The 16,562-nt window shown below is 43.8% G+C and overlaps 1 protein-coding gene across 1 annotated transcript in view; it reads left to right on the forward strand.

The window, feature by feature from the left end:
• Window positions 1–16,562, forward strand: part of TSPAN32 (tetraspanin 32) — a 357,928-nt gene that overhangs the window by 23,145 nt on the left and 318,221 nt on the right. The gene's annotated exons all lie outside the window — the stretch shown is intronic.

The following is a 16,562-nucleotide window of genomic DNA, read 5'->3' on the forward strand; positions in this document are numbered from 1 at the left end:
CATACTTAGTACTGGTAATTATTACAGAAGACATCCTTTTCATTCCTCATGAAGGACACCAAGTGGCTCTCATACGTTTTGACTGTTAGCTGTCTGGTAGACCATACCATCCTATTGTGAAAGCTCAAATATGTGTTGGGTATATAAGACAGCTTGACTGATTTTCATAATTTCTTCATATCTGGAAACAACATATTTGCATAGTATTGTCTGACTCGTCCTCGTGCAAAATGCATCACAGAGCTTCTCGTTTATTAAGTATCTGCTCCAAAGACTCCGACTAGGTGAGGTCACATCACAGCTTCAACTTCTCTGAGTCCCTGTTCATAACAATTCCCCCAGCAACAATCTAACATGCCGTACAGATTCCTATATTCTATCAGTAGAACACATCACCCTGTCATAACAAAGGACTGCAATAAAACTTATTATATGCAAATATGCGATTTGATTATCATCTACTGTATTTGTTAAGTTGAAAGCTATAATACACAATAATCATGTAACCACACAGGTAGACTTACTTACTTCGGGGAGCGCCTCCCACCACTAGCTTGTGAGTTTGTTGAATTTTTCAACTCATCATCACCAACCTGGTTCCATTCACAACACACCACCCTCATGACATTTCATGTTTCCATATTATCTAACAGAAGAATGTTACCAAACACATGAGAAATTCTACTTGGTTCAGATAACTTAGACTGACCCCTTCTTTGTTGCCATACCTACTTTAATACATACTAAATCATCTTTCTTAAACATATGATTGGCATATATTAAGCTTTTGTTCTGACTGTACAAATCTTACTTTACCTTTACATTTTATAAAGCTTTTTGCTTTCTTCTCATTTCCCTTACATACCTTTTCATCCAAATGGAACTTGCCACCAGCTGCAGGGATTCTTCCACGCAAAAATACAAATTTGTCTGTGGTTGATTGCAAAGTAGTTCAGTAGTTCCATAACATCCGTTTCAGGTCTTGCTTCCAGTCCAAACCACATCTCGTTGCCATCTACATGCAATCACCCAGAACCTTTCAGCCAAATCATTTTCTCTAGGATTATCTAATGCAGTTCTTTAATGATATTGTTATGCGTAGGGTAGCTGAGGTCCTTGACCTTCAGCTACCCACCATGGATGTAAAAACAAATGTCTCGACTGAGGTCATCCAATTGCTTCTGAGCCCTTCTACCTTTCATTTAGGTCCTGACAAATACCCTCTTAGGGGCTTGGGCAAAGCCTTGGACTGCCTTCAGTTAACAGGCAAATCACCAGGCACCATCACCCTGCTCTGGGTGACCCAGCCGTTTTTTCACAGCACCCTTCTCCAGAGAGGCTTATGGTGCAGGCCTCCATCATTCGGACCAACCCCTACCATTGTCCCACCACTCCCCCTGACAGGGAATCAAAGCGAGTGGAGACCTTTGGGAATTGCCTCTTCTGCCGGCTTTACTCTGCAATCAGCTCTGTGGCAGAAGTCCTCCCTGGTGTGCCGCAGGACATTTGCCCTGTCCTTTTGCAGGCAATTGAGGATGGTTGTGATGCTGGCAAGTTCATGATCCAACCCTCTCTGTTGGGTGAGCTATAGGCACCAACGTTGCTATTCGTTGCCATGCATGGCTATGATCAACTGGGGTAGGCGACATCCAGTGCTCTAATGGACATGTCATTTATTTGAACTTGGACAAGTCTTACCCTGCCCTTGAACATTTCAAGGAGAGTAGGGCTAAGGTTCTGCCTTACTCTATCCTTTCTTGCCTGCCGCAACTTCCACTATCCACCCAGTGACTGATGGAGGACCAGCTCTCCCTTTTGAAGCAGGTAGTGCAAGCCATTTTTAGTCAAAGGAGCTGTAGAGAGGGTACCAGAAGTAGGACATAGTTGTTATTCTCTCTACTTTGTGGTGCCAAAAAAGGACAAAGGTCTCTGGCCTACTCTCGATATGAACCCTCTTGTCAGAAATGTCCCTCTCTACAGGGTCACCCCCAAATGTTTTACCTTCCTCCTCCTATCTTTTTGCAGGAGTTTTGCCTGTTTAGGACTCTGTGCACTTTTCCACTGCTAACCAGTGCCAAAGTGCTTGTGCTCACTCCCCTAAACAAGGTTTGATTGGCCAACAACTGATTGGCATATTTAATTTACATGTAAGTCCCTTCTAGAGTGCTATACCGTATACCCAAAGTCTGTAGAATAAATACAACCAGTGGGCCTGCAGCACTCATTGTGCCACCCACTTAAGTAGAACCTTAAAACTTGTCCCAGCCCTGCCATTGCAACCCGAAGGCAGTGTCCCATTGCCATGTCGACTTGGCATTTAAAACCCCTTGTCAAGCTTTAAACTTCCATTTTATTACATATAAGTCACCCCTAAGGTAGACCCTAAATAGTCCATAGGGCAGGGTGCTGTGTAATTAAAGGTAGGGAATGTACCTTTTAGTTTTACACGTCCTAGTAGTACAAAACCTCCAAATTCATTGTTCACTACTGTGAGGCCTACCTCTCCCATATGATAACATTGGGGATTCCTTATTATATTTATTAAGTTGTCGTTCCTAAACCAGCGGTGGTAAATGAGTCATGTTTGGTACCTAGGAACTTGTAATGATAAACCCTTTTTAATGGTAAAGTTGGATTCATCATTACAAATTTGAGAATGCCACTTTTAGAAAGTTGGCATTTTCCTGCCCATAGCCCTCTGTGGCTGCAACCTGCCTTAGGTCACATGAGTGGATAAAACCGACAGTTAAGGCTTTGTGAATTCACCCCAGACAGTCACACAATAGGGGGATTAGGAGAGCCTGGGCCTTTGACTAGATGAGGGTGGAGCTAAGCACAGCCCACTTGCTCCTGAATAGGCTGTGATGTACTACCACACAATGGGCTTAACGACCCTGTGTTGTCAGTACAGCCAGCTATTAGCCAGGGAAGGCAGGAATCTCCTGGAACTTCAAAGAACCCTTCTGGAAACCTCTCCCAACATATAGCAACAGAGCACCATGATATAAAAAGTGGGTTATCAGACCCACTCTTCAGTTCACTACTGAACCTGCTGAAGGACACTCAGTAGAATGTCTGCTGCTGTGACCTGCTGTGCATGCTACCAGACTTCTGCTGTACCTGGAAGGACTGCTTTGCTGTCTTGAGCCTGCCTTCAACTTTCAGAGGCCAGCCCTGCTGTGGAGCCCTGCATCTTCATCAGCACCCAGGACTTCAGAAGTGACTCCAAGGACTAGTTTAGCTGACTTCCTCTTAAGAGCCACAGGGACATAACAGGCTCCCACCATCTTAAACCCGCACCTGGAGCCAGCCTGGGTGAGTCTTGAACCCCCAGGAGGTCTCCATCCACTCCTGAACCCTTGGCTGTGGTGCTAAAGGTAGCCATTGTTTCCAAAACTGAGGACTTGGTATTTGGAACCTTAAAAGGTGTACTAATTAGATTTCAATTGTATTGGTGTCCAGTTGCTTGACCAGGGCTCACACCCTACTCAACCAACAGCCCATGTTCTCACACCTCTCAACAGCTTTTTCCGAAAGAGAAATTCAAAATGCTCACTCTGGCCTAGTTCTTATCTGCCCTCCACCCTGGAGACTGGATAGTGGCATTGGACCTGCAGGACGCCTATTTCAATATTCTTGATATTTTTCCCTTTTCTGCAACCTGTCCAAATTGACAACTAAGTCTGCTACCCCACCCAAAAGCTAAGCCTATATTCTTCCAACCTGAAGGAGGGAGTGGGGGGGGGGCACTAACTATACAGCTCCTACCTCCAGGACCATTTGCAAGAAAAGAGGACCTAACCTTAGAAATAGCGACCCATTCCCTTCCCATGTGGAAATTATCACAGAAACTGTCGCTAAACAGTCCATCACAATATGTCTAGTCTTATAAAAAAATTGAATGGCTGTCACCACAACAGCCAAAATTGCACTTCTGTGTACACCAAGGGACAAAATTTACAAAAAGAAAAAAACACATGACAATCCACAAGGCTGTCGCCAAACAGCCCCTAGTAGCCTCCTCGTATTTTCAGCAATTGAGCTAAGGTGTTTTTGATCTCCAAAATGAATAATTCCTTACCCAAAAAGGATAAATGAACCTCGTCCTGTAGAAAGAACTCAAAAGCATCCTTGTTAATATCCTGATGCTCTATCCACCCCAACCCTCTGGCCTTACAGAATCTGATCATGTCACTATTTACCTTCCTTCTTGCTTTTTCAATAGCTGCATATTTTAAAGCTCCCCTCCATACTCTCCTTGGGACAAAAGCCATCCAAATTACCCTCGTTCCTGACCATGACCTGGTGATGATGTCCAAATCTGCCCTCATGGCTTTGACCAACCCTAAGGCAGACTCCTTGGCTAGATTATGTTCCCCAAGATGTAGTAGTAAAACAAGCAATCAAATTGGATACACTTGGTAGTAACTCACCCCACTTCATGCCTCCCCAAACCCACCAGTCCAAATATACATCCTGAAAAGAGAAACCCAATTTTTCCCCAGGGCCTCTCCACCGCATGCTTTGATGCCCACTTCATGAAGGAGTGCCCTACGTTCCAGACTGAAACAACCACCATAGCTGGTCCAGCAACACACCCTAGGATAAAAAATAACAATTAGCCTTTTCCCTACGACCTTTCTAAACTCCTAATTTACCACAAGCAACAATTAGATGACCATCTACCCAACCGTCTTACCTAGCTCAACGAGAGAACCAGTCTATAAGCTTCTGACACTGCGCTGATTCTGAAAGAAGGCGTTCCAAAATGACCTGGAATTTCCCCCACATAAGACAGTATTTTTCTGAGCACTGCTAAGACTTGTCCCGCTGTTAACTTACTCCCATCCTGGTGGTGAAAAACAAAAACTCCTTGAGCCCTTCACCAACATGTGTAAATTGACGCCACGTGTCTACTGGGCAGATCATGCCTCCGATGCTATTGAACAGAATGGTGGTGCCCTTACCTGCTTTATCCGTCGTGGAACGACATAAAAAGATCCATACTGACTTACCAGATAGCATAGAATTCTGTACCTCCAATCCTTCTCCCTGTCCCCCTCACCCAAAAGTTCTGAAATACGAAATGCTCTAAAAATTAGACATATCATGCACAGGTAGAACAACTTCACTTCAAGCATAGAATAGCAAAAGTGGTGTAAAAATTTATTATTTTTAGCATCTTAGCCATAGTGATAGGGTCTCATCAACAAGCTTTTTTCTGAAACTCCCTAGCCCAACCTGTTAGAATTATTTTTCCCAACTCACCTGCAGATGGTTCACATACCCAAAACATTTTGCAATAAAAACTAATACCTGATAACTTGCCAGGCATCGTAGTGGCAGATACCTTGTTGTTAATGTTGGTCATATTGAACCTGATTACATCCTGATGCCGCTGCTGCAAACCTTCTTCACTAAGAGGTCTAAAACAAGCTCCTCTTCCCAAAAAACTTATCCCATACTCTTCTGTAAGTGACTCTGGTGCTTGGAGAAACAGATTTTTCAACAAGGTCCCAGATCGTCATTGTGCCAGGTCCCAATCCTCCTGAGGTAGCAAAGTCTTCTATAGTTCCTCTTCTGGGTGCCAAACCACAGAATTCCTGCTACTGCGAATGAGATAAAGTGTCTGCAATGTTATTTTCTTTACCTGGCATATGCTGTGCTCGAAAGATGATATTGTACATAAGGCAACCTAGCATGAACCTCTGTAGTAGTTTTAGCAACCTTTTGTCCCTGAATTTCTGGCATTTAACTAGATCAACTACAGTCCTGTTGTCCACATGAAAAAGTATTGACTTATTAGCTTAATTCTCACCCCAACTGCTAGAGCCACAAGTAATGGAAAGAATTTAAAAAAGACGATGCTTCGACCTTCAGACTTCCAATGTGTAGGCCACTGTTCAGCACACCATCTGCCATCCCAGAAAATGCCAAAACCTTCTGAGCCTGCAGCATCCCAGTATATTTGTATTTGCCATTGGAATTCACTCGCCAGGGACCACATGGATACCCCTCTGAAACCATAGAGAAAAATCAGCCACACTTCAGGATCTGCTTTAATGTCTACAGTAAACCTAATCCAGTGATGGGGGAGATAAGCACTGGCCAATGCAAAACCTAGTCTGCAACAAAACGCTCTTCCTGCCTTTACCACTCGACAAATAAAATTCAGATGACCCAACAACTGCTGCAATTGTCTAAGCTGCATCTTAGGTGCTGCCAAAGTTGGTCTCAATAGGGTGATCAGTTCCTGAACTTTAGAAACAGGCAGCCTGGCTCCCATCTTAGCTTTGTCTAGTTGAATACCCAAGAAAACCATTTGCATACTGGTACCTTCTTTTTTTTCTGGGGCTAAAGGGACACCTTCATCTTCAGCAAGAGGTTGAAAATCTTGTAAAGCTGCTACTACTCCTCAGAATCTGCTTTCCCCACAAAAAACAGATTACATAGTAAAACTCATTGCAGGAAAAAACTGAATAATTCAAACAACCTGCATGAAACCGCACAACTCGTAGGCAGAATCCTATCAATATAAAACTGGTCTTGGAAAAAAATGCCCAACAGAGAAAAGTCTAAGGGATGGACCGGGAGCAAACGGAAAGCATATTTTATGTCACATTTCCTAGCTGTGCACCTACCCCCACTTGGCAAATCAAAGCCATAGCTACGTCCAAAGAGGCAAATTGGACCGTCATATCTTCTTTCACAACAAAGTCATTTACAGAAACACCTTCCAGCCAAGACAGATGGTGAATCAGCTTAAAGTCACCTGGTGTTTTCTTAGGTACTACACCCAAAAGGAGAAACCATAAGTTCAGGTAAAGGCCAAGATTTAAAAGGACTTGCCATCCTCCCTTCAGAAACCTCTTTATCCAACCTAACTTTGACCATAGGATGCTGCAGCACAGATAACAAGTTCTGTGCAAAACGTCTGCTCCTAGGGCCTTGGTAACCAAGGCGAAAACCTAGCTCAAAACCTCAATGTAATGTTGCTTTCCCCTGAGGATAAAAAGACAACAATTCCTCTATCCTTTCCAATTTAACCAGAGTAAAAGCCCTTGTTGCCAGGATCACTGAAACCCCTGCCTCTGCCTTGACCAGTTGGACCTCCTTGGTGCTGTTCCCCAAAACAGTACAGGACTGCATGTCTCCCACTGCACCTGGAATATTCATGGCCCTGCTGAAATTCCAGCAGTCTTCAGTTGAGCTGACCTGTCCTTTATTCCACTGTCCCACCCCTCCCAAGGTAGGCTTTCCCTGAAAAGGCCAATAAGGTGCAGCCAGACTGCTGACTGTATTCATGGCAGGTGGGGGTCTCTGTGGGTATAACCATTGTACCCACTGTTCCTTATCCACCTCCCTGCATGGTTTGTCAGGTGTCAAAACTATTCTGGCCCTCAACTCCTCATCATAGTGAAACCACTCATATCCTCCAAATTCTGTGTGGGCCTTCCTGATTGTGTCCATGTACTTAAAAATGGCAACCGCGCGATCATGAAACTTCTCGCAATAGACGCTTGGGTATATAAAAAACACAGAGGTCCTTGTATCAATGTTAGTAGGAACCCTCTGTCGCCTGGCTAGTTACCATGCTTCTTCTCTAGACCATTCTTTTGCTTGCAATTCTCTATGTAGTAGCCTATATAATCTACAAACTCACCCTTCCAAATTGTTTTTTTTTGTACCAGAAAGATGGGCCCCCAGTGGTATTGATACTCCCAAGTAAGGTTGCCTTCTATAGACTGTAGATTTATTTTTAGCCCCTTTTACCTCTACATCTTTGCCATTACTGTTTGAAGAATCCCTGTTCAGTTTTGTAGAAGTTCCCTTTTCCTCCTGTGATGTAACCTTACCCTTCTCTTCTTTTTTTGCCTCTTGTGCTGTATTGTCCACTACACTATTTCCCATTTTCCCTTCTTTATCCTCCACTTCAGGGTATGTACCGAGCCCCTTATCCGCTCCATTAGGCCCCACCCCTATATCGACACTTGTGGCCTGCAGTCGATGTTCAAACCCCCACCCTTTCCACCACTGCAACTCATCTGTTTGTAAACAGCGGTTCTGTTGGGGTATGTCATTTTGATCTCATCCCGTTTGCACCTGCACTGCTACTCTTCCCCTCCTCGATTTATCCTTTACCTTTCTTTCCTGTGAAATGACATTAGTAGAAGAAAAATTTGCTTTTCCATGCCCGTCCAGTTTCTCAATGTGACCTATAACCTGCTCCTTCCAATGCAGAATTTCACCCTCTTCTAGTTCCTCCTCCTCCTCATCATAATCCAATTCGCATTCAACTTTCATATCATCCATGCCTCCACTCTTGCTGGGTATTTCCCCATCTCCCACAACCTCATCATATTTCTGCCAATCAATATTCTGCAATGAAAATAGCTGTGAAGCAGACGCTGTATCCCTCGTGGTCAGGAAGGTCGCCTCAGACCTCTCCCTCTCTTCATACCGGGTCGTAGAGGCCACTCCCAACATCTCCGGTACCTTTTCATCACAGATTTGTGCTATCTTTGGCCTTGCCCCTCCGCCGCCCATCAGGTCGCCCCAACCTGTGGGATGGGTGGTCCTGGGCCCTTCCTGCTGCTCTACTCTCTGGTCACCCAAGGAATCCAACTCTTCATTCATAACCCAGACCCATCTGGCCTGTCCAGCGCTATTCTGCCCTTTTTGTTGGTGCCCCTATGCTGATTGCACGATATCTGCCTGCAACAATTTGGTATCCCGCTGTTTATCCACTAAATATCCATGAAATTGCTGGCCATGTTTTGGTTTGCCACCCTGGGAGATGCTAGTCTTTTTTTAATTTGAATTGCTCAGCACTGTTATTGACTTCACGATCATGCGGCATTAACATTTTGTTAATTTCCCTTTTGAATTGTTAGTCCAATAGGCCTGCTCATTTTGGCCTGCTGCAGCGCTATAATCCCGCAGCTGTAGTCCTTCCTCCCTGTTATTTTTTATGACGTTTATTACGAAATCTGTTTGTTGACAATAAAGCAATCCAAGCGCAGTCCTCATTTAATTTTCTTGTTTGCTAAAATATGCTATAAAAACCCCGAATAGGGCTGGTCACATTCTCAGAGCTGAAAATCCTCAGAGCCCCTGTTCACAACATGATATTCGAATTCCCCCAGCAACATACTAACATGCCATGCAAATGCCTATATTCCATTAGTAGAGCATAACACTTACACCACGTGCAAAGGATGTCTCAATACCACATGGTCCTCACACCACCACTGCTGAATTGTGGCTGATGACTGAGGTCCCATGTCTCTTTGCGCCAAGTCATCAGCCTTCCAGAGAACTGCCAACACTCTCAAAGAGAGCACCAGAGACAAAAAGATACTTGTGCGACCGAGAACCCCGTGCTTCCTGAACCGACATTGCAGTTGGCTGCAGACTCAGTAAAAGAGAATTTATAGATCTAATTTCCAGAGAGTTCTCTCCACCCCTCATCGCCGCTGAACACAGAGGAATTACAGAATATTGTAAAATGTTATGCAGAGGTTTTGCAAATGCCATACAATTCTTAACGTTATTGGGCATGTTAGGTTGATAGTAACACAACTCATACCCCTTTTCCAAAAATAATATAACTCCCTGGAAATTGTATTTGTTAGATATATGTGTGCTGCCTGAACTAGACGTCCTACCCTACACCACTCACAAGGAGTAAACCTTATCTGTTTGACTTTGCCTCCCCCTTGAAGTCAAGGCCTGAAAAGAAAGTACTTGGTAATGCAATAATACCTGTCTTCCTTGTTTCCAAGGACTGTAGCAGTACATATAAAGGGATGTAAAATAGTACAACGGATGGGTATTACCAAAGGCTGGTGCAGTTTGGACAGTCATGGTAAAATCTATTTTAAAGTTCCTCTCTGATGGAGCAGATGAAGGTTTTCCATTCACCTGTGCCTTGGCAAAGGAAAGCAGTTTCCAAATTTATCCAACTATGCTGTTTGTGCCTGCACTTGTCTTCTTAGAAGCACAGCAGAATCCATGAAGATACTATCTACTTTGGTTGGCGGGGGTTAAAAACTTTGAGGCTGGCAACATAATTGTTCCTCGCTTGTTGCCAGTTCCCCTCCTTTTCAGGTTTAAATAAATACTGGCCCCTGAAAGACAGACAGTTGTGTGTGTGTGGGCTTTCACAGACACACTGCTGAACCACATAGCGATGTCTAACCAAGAGCAGCACTCTTGAATTGCTGTTTCCCAATTGCAAGGAATAAACCTAGGACTCCTGTAGAAGTCCCTCTGCTGTGATCTGTCTTGAAAAAAGAGAAAGTGATACTGTACCATTTTCTGCAGAGGAGCTGACCAATGACCAGGAGGACAAGGAGCAAAGCCTAGCATTTTGAACCCTGAAGCCCGAGTTAGGGTATTCTCAAGGAAGCAAACTTAGCAGCAACCAAATGTATCTTTCATCCTTGCAGGCTTAACCAAACTGAAGACATATGCTTTGAAATAGGGTCCAATAGCAGCAGCAGGCATTGCAGGACTGCAAGCATTGTGAGCTTGAAATGCCCTGGCCTAATATGAGACTTTCCTGACATTAAGTTAGTCCCTATCAACTCTTTTCAAGATGATGGGCACGTAAGGTTTTTTCCTCATGACCCTACAGCTTGGGGTATGGTTCCAGAGGCATAGATTCCCTCCCGCCCCCCACTAAATTCCAAAACTATTTAAACCATATTTTGGAGCAATAGTTAACGCAGTTCAAAGACAAAAATAATCCATAACCCTAAATCCTAGTTCCTTGTTTCTCCCGGGAACAGGTGTGTTCAGTGGGTGCCCGAGGCCCCATGAGTGCCTCATCCACCACACATTGTTCACAATGACCAGTCGTTCATGAGATGTGGTTTTTAGTGTCTTGTGCCCTGGGGGGCCCTACAGTGGTAGTAACCAATTTCCAGGATCATTAGTCCTGGTTTGTGACTTTGACTTTGGAGACCAGTTAGAGCAGTAACCGGTCTACTGTTGAACTGTTTCCAGGTCTAGGGCCTCATTTAGGGTTTAGCAGAGTGGGAGGAATGCTGTAAACCAGCGGCCGACCGACTTCACCAAAGCAGGGATCCCCTGGCACTATTAAAATTGGAGAGCTTCTATGTTACTGTGGCTGGAGCCTGCGTTGGTTGAGTCAATGGTAACATCTGATATAGTGGTCCATTTGCCATAGTAATGGACGTCCTGCCCCTTTGAGGGTGGGGGAACCTTTACTAAGTTTTCCTTCCTATGCCCTCCATGGCTAAAATAGGCATGGCAAATGTTCAATGGCCCCCTACAGCAGGCAAAAGCTTCCTGAGTTTTGGTGCCATATATCTTTGATCATAGACAACAATCTCACACCTTAGGAGTTTGTTTTGTCTGAACAAAAAAGTATGTGACGCAGGAACTTTAAACATGGCCCTCAAATCTTCAGTGCTGTGCATGGAGTCACAGTGCCTCCCTTCACATCTCAAAGATCCCAGCCATTGAGGCAGGGATCTCTCTCTAAGTATGGCAGACAGTCCTTCACTAGAGGGTTGGAAGTCATGACATCTGTCACCCCGCCTCAAAACGGCAGACAATATACTGTGTTCTCAATTAGGCCCCTAGCTCTCTCAACAAACACTGAACTTGGCAACCCCAGTAAATGGGCACCAATTTTGGACTTAAGACCAGACCTTTGGTACCCTAAAACCACCAGTTGTCTGTGAATGTAAATCCCAGTTCACATTGAGTGTTAGGTGTTGTGTGTATATAAAATATTGTTATGCTTTGTGCTGTTCCTTGCAGATTCTCTGCTACCATGGCTCCAACCACCTTCACCATGGACCACTTAGGTAACAAAGTGCTGATGTCTTAAAGCATGTTGATACCCGTTAACGTTATGTCTGGAAATATTAGTTCCAAGGACCAAGAAACAAAGGTATCCCAATCCTCACTGTAAGATACCATTGGCCATAGATAGTTTGCAGATTTTTCAAAAGTCTGTACATGTCTCTACCAGGTGTTTGAGCAGTAAAATAGAAGTGCTGCATACATGCTTGGTACTGTTTTTTTTCTTTTTTTCAGATCAGGCAATTGTCCGTGGGACCACTGCCTGCTCTGAAAAAGTATTTTTGCATCCACTCACAAAGGGGAAGGGGTCCCGTGCAGACCCCTTCCTGTTTGCAAATAGGTTACCACCAATCTGAAATTGGTGGTAACTGCAATTGTTTTGCGACCGGAATTGCATTCACAAAACAATCATACATCACCCTGTGACTCGCAATTAGGAAGGGACACCCTTGGGATGCTCCTTCCTAATTGTGAGTCAAAATCCCTATTTTACGAGTCATAATTGTGACCGCCTCGCAAAATAGGGATGGTACATCGTACCAGCCCATTTTCCAGTCTCATACGACGATTTTTGCTGTTTGCGACCGCGTTAGGCCGTCGTACATCTGGCCCTTAATCAAGTATGTTAGAGATCGATTTTGGTACATTATTCTTACATTAAACGCCCATCAGCACAATCAGTGGTCTCACATAAGATACCTCCAACTTTATTTTGATTGTTTTTTTGTTTTTGTTTTGTTTTTCAAATAAACACCATCACTAGTACAATAGATAGGTCTCTTCCCAATAGATTTACTGAAGAGGTGGGGCTCAGTAGAAAGGCGCATTGATCTGTGGTAAGACCCATGGAGACTGAATCAGTAATATCATAAGGGACGTGTATTTGTAATGTCAACTGCATCAATGGACAAGCCCTAGAGAGGTAATGAGGCAAATTCAGAGATGTTTTAGACAGAACGGCTAGCACCGGTATCACTAAGGCATGAGGTAGTTGCCTCTTCACAAAACATTTCACACATGGTCCCTGGTCATTTAGGAGCAGTAAAAGTAGGTTATCGATTCACAGAGCCTTGAGTAAGCTAAGGTTCGGGCTGAAGGGATGCGTTAGAGTTTAAGGGGGAACAACTCTTTCGGGTGATCCCATTGTCGTCAGCTGAAACATGAAAAACCACTAGGTGGATCTGAATCTCCCGGCTTCTCCTTTATCTTTGTCCCATTCTTCCTCCCGCTTCCCCACTCCTCTCACTTAACTTTTCATTCTGCACTGCTGCAGACCTCTCACCTTGTGTTGAAACTATAACAATCTAGGTTTATTTGATTCCTTTTTCCTTTCTTCTACTGCCAGACAGGGGTTAGCAGCAGAGGCCAACTCAGTTAGATCGTGGGTCTGCCGTCCATTTCAAATGATGTGCAGTTATTCCTGTACCTTGGTCACCAAACCTTGAACAAAAACAGCACCAACTGCTTCTCCAGTACTCTCAGACGGTTGAGCTGTACCAGAGTAACATTAAAACACATCTTTCAAGCAATCAAGATAATCAGCAGAAGATTCACCTCTATTCTGTTTACAACTAAACATCTTAGTCCATGCGTCCCTGCCAGGGCACTTATCCATTATATAATTTATCAACTGCTCCTTGACAGTTGTAAAAGCAACTGTATCACCAAGTAACTCTTGGGTCCAATTACTCTTTTCTACTACACAATTCTCAACCTCACTTGGCATAACGACATGAAGCAAGCGATTCAAGATTGCTCTATTAGGTTTTCATCCTTCAAAAACAGTTTGTGGTTCTCTTCTGAATTTCATGGGATTTTCACAGATATTAGGAAACTGTTTCTAAATGTTATCCAAGGGATATGAATGTTAACTCGACCTCCTCTGGCCTTGGTAGGGGGAAGAGCATTGGTTGGGTACTGGTGATCCTCTCTATGATGAATCACTGAGTGAAGGGGTATGTTGATCAGTTAGGAAGATTCTCTCAAATTCTCTCCCTCTTCTGCCAGTGGTGCACCTCAGACTCTCCCGGGTTATAGCCAGGCTGTGCGCCCTGTCATCGAGGTGCCTACCCTCAACTCAGTAAGGTGCTGTTTTACAATAACTGTATGAAGTTGCGGAGGCTGGCTCTCTATACCACAGCTTGCACCGCTGTCCTCTAGCACTTCTTCACATGTCACGCTTCTGCTTGCTTGACTCACTGTGCCGGCACAACTTTTACCAGAACCCCTTCCACTGGCTGGACTGCTGATGCTGCTGCGTTTCCAGGTGCCATCACAGAAGAAACTCAAAAAACCTAACAAATCTTCTTCCTTGTCTTCTGACTTTGACTTTTCAGATATGACTTGGGGAATCACATAAGGAGGAGACAGAGCAGTAGGTATACAGCACTAATCCTATCCCTCAAATGGGTAATTTGGTATTTGAATCTCGTGTGGGTTTTTTATTACCCTGCATCTGAGAATCCTATTTGCGTTTGTTTCCTTTCTCAAACTAATGTAGGAAGATTGGCCTTTGGTCAGTATTAACTTTACATTTGATTCTTTTTTGTGAGGTTATTCAAACTACAAAGAATCCTTTCTCTGGAAAGGACTTCTTCCCATCTTGGTGAATGAATCTAACCCACTGTTTTATGTACTGGCACATTATTTTTCCACGCTGGTGGTTCATCGCATGGGAGGGAGTCCTTTAGCCTGAAGTTGGTCTTTTTCCATTTTGTTGCCCCATTTCCATGAGGAGATGTCAGCCATTCTTGTGCTGCAGTTCATCCCGTGAGGGGTGCGGTAGGAGGGTAAAAAGGGTGATGGTGGGATTAAGAGCTTTTTTTCAGTCTGTTGTTGCCTGGCCGTAGACCCTCTTTGCTTTCGAAACTCTCCAGTGATGCTCAGAGGTCCTGGTGTGGCAGAGGTTTATTATGGTCGGTACTGGGTTTCTCCACACTTCTTTGTCTCTTTCCTCCCTTTTGTGCCTTTGCCAGAGCCTTCAGCTCAATACTGTGTATTTCCCTCACTCCTCTAACTTTATAATTTCGGGTCTTCCCCCATACCTATACAAACACTGGTGTGTTCCATCAAGACCTTCCCTGAAGATACCTTCCAGGTTCGTTTTGAGGCTCTAACAGCTCGTAAATTCCCAAGCACTCTAGCGCTATCTGGCATAATCAGGTGCTAGAATCCCTCTTTCCGTAGAATTCTCCGGCTTATCTTGGCACCTGGGATTTTGTGTGAAGCTCGGCTCGACCTCGTCTCCGACTTCAATCAAAAGCAGGCACTTTTCATCCCACACACGAAACTGAAAAACAAATCTTCACTCAACCTGAATTAGAAGTTTGAAAATGTTTATTAACAAAAAGAACGAATGTTCACTGAATCAGAGCCGGAATCCCCTGGCACCGCGGGAGCATAGAAGCTAAGACACACAAGTGCAAAATGCAAATATGTACGTTTTCATATACAGGGACCCTATGGAGATAATGTGTCAAGGTCAAAACAGGGGTTATGGCGTTGCAGAAACTGAAAATCTTGGACAGTACACCGCCGACCTTCAAACTGATACCAAAATGCTTTCAAAACTACGCAAGCTATTTAAGAATTGTTACCTACGATGCTAGGCACGAGAGTCAGGCTTTATATGTCAGAGAGGGGCACAGCTTGGCAGCACTGATTAGCACTGAGCAAACGATGGTTGCAACTAATACAGTTAGGTTAAGGTAGTATTTTTTGTAATCCACATCACGTGAGCACTGTTAAATATTGTGATATATTTCAACAGCAGACGTTTGTAGAACCCTTTGCTCTGTATTGTTGATCGCCATTGTAATGGTCGTAGATATAAATATGAGTAAGCAACAGCTATGGCTGGACTTTGAGTTTATTATGTGTGATTAATGTGTTATGCTGCATCTAAGTTCAAAATGTATTACTACGTCAGGCAGCTGTTGTGGGAGAGTCAAGTGTACAAAAGAAGTAACTTAGTTATTCATTTGGAGTGAAGCAGTACCTAAGGTCTTAGTATACCAGTAGTTTTGACAGTAAATAACATAACAATATAACATACTTCATACATCGTAAGATAACATGCATCATATCATAAGATAGCATAGTATGACATTTCACATTATAATGCGCATTTGTAAAGCACCTGTTCACTCCATCTGACATCTTAGTTCTGAGTAACAAATGTTTATTGTTATCTAACTCAGTGGTACCTAGTATAAATAATAGCCAGTAACCTCAGAGAAAAGGCCTCACAACAAGCTTTTTACAAGAGGCCTTTCCTCCTCACTCTCTCCCTCGGTAGGTTTTTCCCACAGGAACTGTGTCCTCACCTACTCTCACATCAAATCATACCTTCCTCTTAGGACATTTGGTCCTCTCCTTCTCTTCTCAAATTACGGACAGCGGAAGTTCCTCTCAAAGGATATTCACGCTCGCTTTAATCACATGATCCCTTCTGCGGGAACCTTATATTTTCTTAAACTCGAAGCAAACCATCCTCTCAGGACCATGTATCTCTCACTCCTTTATAGCAGGACTTCCTTTTCTGGAAGCTTAATTACCTCACTCGCCCATTTGCTTACTCCTCCATATTAAGTGACTCTCCACTCTTCCTCCCAGGGCCCTGTTTCTATAGCCCTTCCTTGAAGACCTTCCCCTTGAAGCACGTTTCCTGTGAATCGACACAAATCAATAATTCATTTTGTTAGCACTCTCTGCTTCGTGGTTCA

The sequence above is a fragment of the Pleurodeles waltl genome, chromosome 3_1 (genome assembly GCF_031143425.1).
Source record: "Pleurodeles waltl isolate 20211129_DDA chromosome 3_1, aPleWal1.hap1.20221129, whole genome shotgun sequence".
Lineage (NCBI taxonomy): Eukaryota > Metazoa > Chordata > Amphibia > Caudata > Salamandridae > Pleurodeles > Pleurodeles waltl.